Below are 7,746 nucleotides of genomic sequence, written 5' to 3' on the forward strand. Positions count from 1 at the left end.
AAATCAGAGCTGAAATCAATGAAATCGAAACAAAAGAAACAATTGAAAAAATTGACAAAACTAAAAGTTGGTTCTTTGAAAAAATCAACAAAATCGACAGACCCTTAGCCATGCTAGCGAAGAGAAGAAGAGAGAGAACTCAAATCACTAACATACGGGATGAAAGAGGCAATATCACAACAGACACTTCAGAAATACAGAAGATAATCAAAAATTATTTTGAATCCTTATACTCCAATAAATTAGAAGATAGTGAAGGCATAGATAAATTTCTGAAGTCATATGATCTGCCCAGATTGAGTCAGGAGGATATAGACAACCTAAACAGACCAATATCAATTGAGGAAATAGAAGAAACCATCAAAAGACTACCAACTAAGAAAAGCCCAGGACCGGATGGGTATACAGCAGAGTTTTACAAAACCTTTAAAGAGGAACTAATACCAATACTTTTCAAGCTACTTCGGGAAATAGAAAAAGAGGGAGAACTTCCAAATTCATTCTACGAGGCCAACATCACCCTGATACCTAAACCAGACAAAGACACTTCAAAGAAAGAAAACTACAGACCAATATCTCTAATGAACCTAGATGCAAAAATCCTCAATAAAATTCTGGCCACTCGGATACAAAGGCACATCAAAAAAATTGTGCACCATGATCAAGTAGGATTCATCCCTGGGATGCAAGGCTGGTTCAATATAAGGAAATCAATAAATGTTATTCACCACATCAATAGACTTAAAAATAAGAACCATATGATCATCTCGATAGATGCGGAAAAAGCATTCGACAAAGTACAGCATCCCTTTATGTTCAAAACTCTAGAAAAACTAGGGATAACAGGAACATACCTCAATATTGTAAAAGCAATCTATGCTAAGCCTCAGGCTAGCATCATTCTGAATGGAGAAAAATTGAAGGCATTCCCTCTAAAATCTGGAACAAGACAGGGATGCCCTCTCTCACCACTTCTGTTCAACATAGTTCTCGAAACACTGGCCAGAGCAATTAGACAGACGAAAGAAATTAAAGGCATCAAAATAGGAAAAGAAGAACTTAAATTATCACTATTTGCAGATGACATGATTCTATACCTAGCAGACCCAAAAGGGTCTACAAAGAAACTATTAGAGCTAATAAATGAATTCAGCAAAGTGGCAGGATATAAAATCAACACGCATAAATCAAAGGCATTCCTGTATATCAGCGACAAATCCTCTGAAATGGAAATGAGGACAACCACTCCATTCACAATATCTTCAAAAAAAATAAAATACTTAGGAATCAACCTAACAAAAGAGGTGAAAGACTTATACAATGAAAACTACAGAACCCTAAAGAGAGAAATAGAAGAAGATCTTAGAAGATGGAAAAATATACCCTGTTCATGGATAGGCAGAACTAACATCATCAAAATGGCGATATTACCAAAAGTTCTCTATAGGTTTAATGCAATGCCAATCAAAATCCCAACGGCATTTCTTGTAGAAATAGAGAAAGCAATCATGAAATTCATATGGAAAAATAAAAGACCCAGAATAGCAAAAACAATGCTAAGCAGGAAGTGTGAATCAGGCGGTATAGCGATACCAGACTTCAAACTATATTACAGAGCAATAGTAACAAAAACAGCATGGTACTGGTACCAAAACAGGCGGGTGGACCAATGGTACAGAATAGAGGACACAGAAACCAATCCACAAAACTACAACTATCTTATATTTGATAAAGGGTCTAAAAGCATGCAATGGAGGAAGGATAGCATCTTCAACAAATGGTGCTGGGAAAACTGGAAATCCATATGCAACAAAATGAAACTGAATCCCTTTCTCTCGCCATGCACAAAAGTTAATTCAAAATGGATCAAGGAGCTTGATATCAAATCAGAGACGCGCCGTCTGATAGAAGAAAAAGTTGGCTACGATCTACAGTCGGTGGGGTCGGGCTCCAAATTCCTCAATAGGACACCCATAGCACAAAAGTTAATAACTAGAATCAACAAATGGGACTTACTCAAACTAAAAAGTTTTTTCTCAGCAAAAGATACAATAAGAGAGGTAAATAGAGAGCCTACAACCTGGGAACAAATCTTTACTCCTCACACTTCAGATAGAGCCCTAATATCCAGAGTATACAAAGAGCTCAAAAAATTAGACAATAAGAGAACAAACAACCCAATCAACAAATGGGCCAAGGACCTGAACAGACACTTCTCAGAGGAGGACATACAGTCAATCAACAAGTACATGAAAAAATGCTCACCATCTCTAGCAGTCAGAGAAATGCAAATCAAAACCACCCTAAGATACCATCTCACTCCAGTTAGATTGGCAGCCATTATGAAGTCAAACAACAACAAGTGCTGGCGAGGATGTGGGGAAAAGGGTACACTTGTACATTGCTGGTGGGACTGCAAATTGGTGCAGCCAATTTGGAAAGCAGTATGGAGATTTCTTGGAAAGCTGGGAATGGAGCCACCATTTGACCCAGCTATTCCCCTTCTCGGTCTATTCCCTAAAGACCTAAAAAGAGCATGCTACAGGGACACTGCTACATCGATGTTCATAGCAGCACAATTCACAATAGCTAGACTGTGGAACCAACCTAGATGCCCTTCAATGGATGAATGGATAAAAAAAATGTGGCATTTATACACAATGGAGTATTACTCTGCATTAAAAAATGACAAAATCATAGAATTTACAGGGAAATGGATGGCATTAGAGCAGATTATGCTAAGTGAAGCTAGCCAATCCCTAAAAAACAAATGTCAAATGTCTTCTTTGATATAAGGAGAGTAGCTAAGAACAGAGTAGGGTCGAAGAGCATGAGAAGAAGATTAACATTAAACAGGGATGAGAGGTGGGAGGGAAAGGGAGAGAGAAGGGAAAATGCATGGAAATGGAAGGAGACCCTCAGAGGTATACAAAAGTACATACAAGAGGAAGTGAGGGGAAGGGGAAAAATAATACAAGGGGGACAAACGAATGTCAGTAAAGGGGGCAGAGAGAGAAGAGGGGAGGGGAGGGGAGGGGAGGGGAGGGGAGGGGGGATAGTAGAGGAGAGGAAAGACAGCAGAATACAACAGACACTAGTATGGCAATATGTAAATCAATGGATGTGTAACTGATGTGATTCTGCAATCTGTATATGGGGTAAAAATGGGAGCTCATAACCCACTTGAATCAAATTGTGAAATATGATATATCAAGAACTATGTAATGTTTTGAACAGCCAACAATAAAAAAAAAAAGAAAAAAAAATATATATATATTTAAAAAAAAAAAAAAAAAAAAAAAAAAAAAAAAAAAAAGAAAGATTTGTACATAAGTTGCACTTGGCTGCCCAAATCTTGTTTTTCTAGGTTGAAGTGTTCTTTGGCGGGAACACGTTGAAATTTTAGTTGTCACTTCATGTTCCCCTATTGGAATACATGCATTTGGAACTCTAAATCAAACACAGTTTGTGCTAGTGGCTTGAATCTTTCTTTACTCTCTCAATTAGTTCTAAGCTGGCTCTCAATGCATTGTTCCCGGTTGAAGTAGCCCTAAGCACAGGCAAGGAAAATACAATTTCATTTGAAAGCATTTGTAGTACTTCCAGAGAACTCCGAGTTGATGGGAATCTCAGCAAATATTTTGTCACCAGATCTTGTTGATACTTGGCAAGCAAGATGACTATACCAGTCGTACTTGGCTGCCCAAATCTTGTTTTTCTAGGTTGAAGTGTTCTTTGGCGGGAACACGTTGAAATTTTAGTTGTCACTTCATGTTCCCCTATTGGAATACATGCATTTGGAACTCTAAATCAAACACGGTTTGTGCTAGCTGCTTGAATCTTCACTCACTCGATAGGTTTTAAGGGTTTTCTTTATGCTTTTTTCCCTGTTGGTGTAGCCCTAGCAGAAGCAAGAAAAATACACTTTCTTTTGAAAGCGTTTGCAGACCTTCCACAGAACTCTGATTTTACTGGAATTTCAGCGAATGTTTTTTCTCCCAATCTTGGTAATACTTGGCAAAAATTATCATTATACCCGTTGCACTTGGCTGCTGAAATTTCTTTCTTCAAGCTTGAAGCGTTCGGTGGCTGTTACACTTTGAAGTTTAAGGGTTCAATTCGTTTTACCCTATAGGAATATGTGAATTTGGATCTCTAAATCAAACACGGTTTTTGCTAGCTGCTTAAAAATTGACTCAATCAATGAGATCTAAGTGCACTGTCTATGCTTTCTGCCCTTATGAAGTAGCCATTAGAATAGGCAAGACAAATACACTGTAATTTCAGCGTTTGCAGAGCAACTGCAGAACTCTGAGTTTACTGGAATCTCAACAAATACTTTTTCAAACGATCTTTTTGATGATTGCTGGAAAGATGCGTATACCATTTGCAATTGACCATCCAAGTTTTGTTCTTTCAGGTTTTAGCACTCACTTTCAGGAACACTTTGTATTTTTAGGTGTCACTTCGTTTTCCCCTATAGGGATACATGCAATTTGGAAATCTAAATCAAACATGGTTTGTGCTAGCTGCTTGAAACTTGACTCAGTTATTTAGTTCTCAGTGTGTTCACTTTGCTTTTTGCTCTTTTGAATTTGCACTAAGCAGAGGCAAGGAAAATACACTTTCATTTGAATGCTTTTGCAGAGCTTCCACAAACTGGCATTTTACTGGAATTTCAGCAAATATTTTTTCACGCGATCTTGTAGATTCTCAGCAAGGATTTGAGTATACCAGTGGCACATGCCTGGCCAATTGTTTTTTTTTTTCTTTTAGGTTGGAGCGTTCATTGGCAGCAATAGTTTAAATTTTTAGGTTTCACTTTCTTTTCCCTTACAGGGATACATGTTTTTGAAACTCTAAATCAAACACGGTTTGTGCTAGGTGCTTGAAACATGACCCACTCAATTCGTTCTCAGTGTGCCCTCTAGTCTTTGTTCCCTACTGAACTTGTCCTAAGCAGAGGCAAGGAAAGTACACTTTCATTTTAAAGCATTTACACAGCGTCCACAGAACTCCGAATTTACGGGAATCTCAGCAAATATTTTTTCACCCGTTCTTGTTGATACTTGGCAGGAAACATGAGCATACCAGTTACACGTGGCTGCCCAAATTTCATTCTTGTGTGTTGAAGGGTTCATTTATATATTTTTAGATTTCACTTCATTTTTCCTTATAGGGATACTTGCATTTGGAACCCTAAATGAAGTAGGGTTTGGGCTAGCTACTTTAAAAAAGACATAGTAAACTAGTTCTCAGTGCACTCTCTATGTTTTCTGCCTTGTTGATGGATCCCTAAGTACTGGCAAGGAAAATGCACTTTCAATTGAAAGCTTCCACAGGACTTCGAGTTTACTGGAATATCAGCTACCATTTTTTCACCCAATCTTCTTTCTACTCTTCAAGAAAGTTTTGTACTCCAGTTGCACTTGGCTGCCCAAATCTTGTTTTTCTAGGTTGAAGTGTTCTTTGGCAGGAACACGTTGAAATTTTAGTTGTCACTTCATGTTCCCCTATTGGAATACATGCATTTGGAACTCTAAATCAAACACAGTTTGTGCTAGTGGCTTGAATCTTTCCTCTCTCAATTAGTTCTAAGCTGGCTCTCTATGCATTGTTCCCTGTTGAAGTAGCCCTAAGCACAGGCAAGGAAAATACACTTTCATTTGAAAGCATTTGTAGTACTTCCAGAGAACTCCGAGTGGATGGGAATCTCAGCAAATATTTTTTCACCAGATCTTGTTGATACTTGGCAAGCAAGATGACTATACCAGTCGTACTTGGCTGCCCAAATTTTGTTCTTCTAGGTTGAAGTGTTCTGTGGCAGGAACACTTTGAATTTTTAGGTTTCACTTCATTTAGTCCTAGAGGGATACACGCACTTGGATCTCTAAATCATATTCAGTTTGTGCTAGCTTCTTGTAACTTTACTCAGTCAATTAGTTCTCATTGTGCTCTCTGTGCTTAGTTCCCTGATGAAGTAGACCTAAGCCAAGGCCAGAAAAATACACTTTCATTTGAAAGCATTTGTAGAACTTCCAAAGGATTCTGAGTTTACTGGAATCTCAGAAAATATTTTTTCACCCGTTCTTCTTAATGCTCATCAAGGATTATGTGTATACCAGTTGCACATGGCTGCCCAAATTGCTTTCTTCTAGGTAGAAGTGTTAGTTTGCAGGTACACTTTGAATTTTTAGGTTTCACTTCATTTTCCCATATAGGGATACAGACATTTGGAACTCTAAATCAAACACGGTTTGTGCTAGTTGCTTGAAACTTGACACATTCAATTAATTCTTAGTGGGCTCTTTATGTTTTGTTCCCTATTGTAGTGCCCCTTAGAAGAGGCAAGGAAAATACACTTTCATTGGAAAGCTTTGACAGAGCTTCCACAGAACTTGGATTTTACTGGAATTTCACCAAGTATTTGTTCAACCAATCTTTTGGTACTCGGAAAGGAAGATGAGTATGCCAGTTGCACTTAGATGCCCAAATTTCATTCTTCTAGGTTGAAGTATTCATTGTCAGGAACACATTGAGTTTCGATATTTCACTTTGTTTTCCCCTCTAGGGATACATGCACTTGGAACTCTAAATCAAACACGGTTTGTGCTAGCTGCTTGAATCTTCACTCACTCAATTGGTTTTAAGTGTTTTCTTTATGCTTTTTTCCCTGTTGGTGTAGCCCTAAGCAGAAGCAAGGAAAATACACTTTCTTTTGAAAGCGTTTGCAGAGCTTCCACAGAACTCGGAGATTACTGGAATTTCAGCAAATATTTTTTCACCCGATCTTGTTGATACTTGGCAGGAAAGATGACTATACCATTTCCACTTAGCAGCCCAAATTTGGTTCTTCTAGGTTGAAGCATTTGTTTTTAGGAACACTTTGAATTTTTAGGTTTCACTTCGTTTACCCCTATAGGGATACATTCATTTGGAACTCTAAATCAAACACAGTTTCTGCTAGGTGCTTGAAACTTGACTCACTCAATTAGTTCTTGGTGCACTCTTTACGTTTTGTTCCCCGTTGAAGTGGCCCTGAGTAGAGGCAAGGACAATACATTTTCATTTGAAATCATTTGCATAGCTTCCACAGAAATCCGAGTTTACTGGAATCTCAGCAAATATTTTTTCACCCAATCTTGGGAATACTCATGAGGAAACATGAATATACCAGTTGAACTTGGCTGCCCAAATTTCGTTCTTCTATGTTGTAGCGTTCATTGGCAGGAATACATTGAATTCTTCAGTTTCACTTCGTTCTCCCCTATAGGGATACAGGCATTTGGAACTGTACATCAAACAGGATTTCTGCTAGCTGCTTGAAACTTGACTCAGTCAATTAGTTATCAGTGCCCTCTCTATGCTTTGTTCCCTGTTTAAGTACCTATAAGCAGAGCCCATGAAAATACACTTGCCTTGGAAAGCGTTTGCAGACCTTCCACAGAACTCTGATTTTACTGGAATTTCAGCAAATGTTTTTTCTCCCAATCTTGGTAATACTTGGCAAGGATTATCATTATACCCGTTGCACTTGGCTGCTGAAATTTCTTTCTTCAAGCTTGAAGCGTTCGTTGGCTGTAACACTTTGAAGTTTAAGGGTTCACTTCATTTTACCATATAGGAATATGTGAATTTGGATCTCTAAATCAAACACGGTTTTTGCCAGCTGCTTAAAAATTGACTCAATCAATGAGTTCTAAGTGCGCTCTCTATGCTTTGTGCCCTTATGAAGTAGCCATTAGA

This window comes from Marmota flaviventris, chromosome 14 (assembly GCF_047511675.1).
Source record: "Marmota flaviventris isolate mMarFla1 chromosome 14, mMarFla1.hap1, whole genome shotgun sequence".
NCBI lineage: Eukaryota > Metazoa > Chordata > Mammalia > Rodentia > Sciuridae > Marmota > Marmota flaviventris.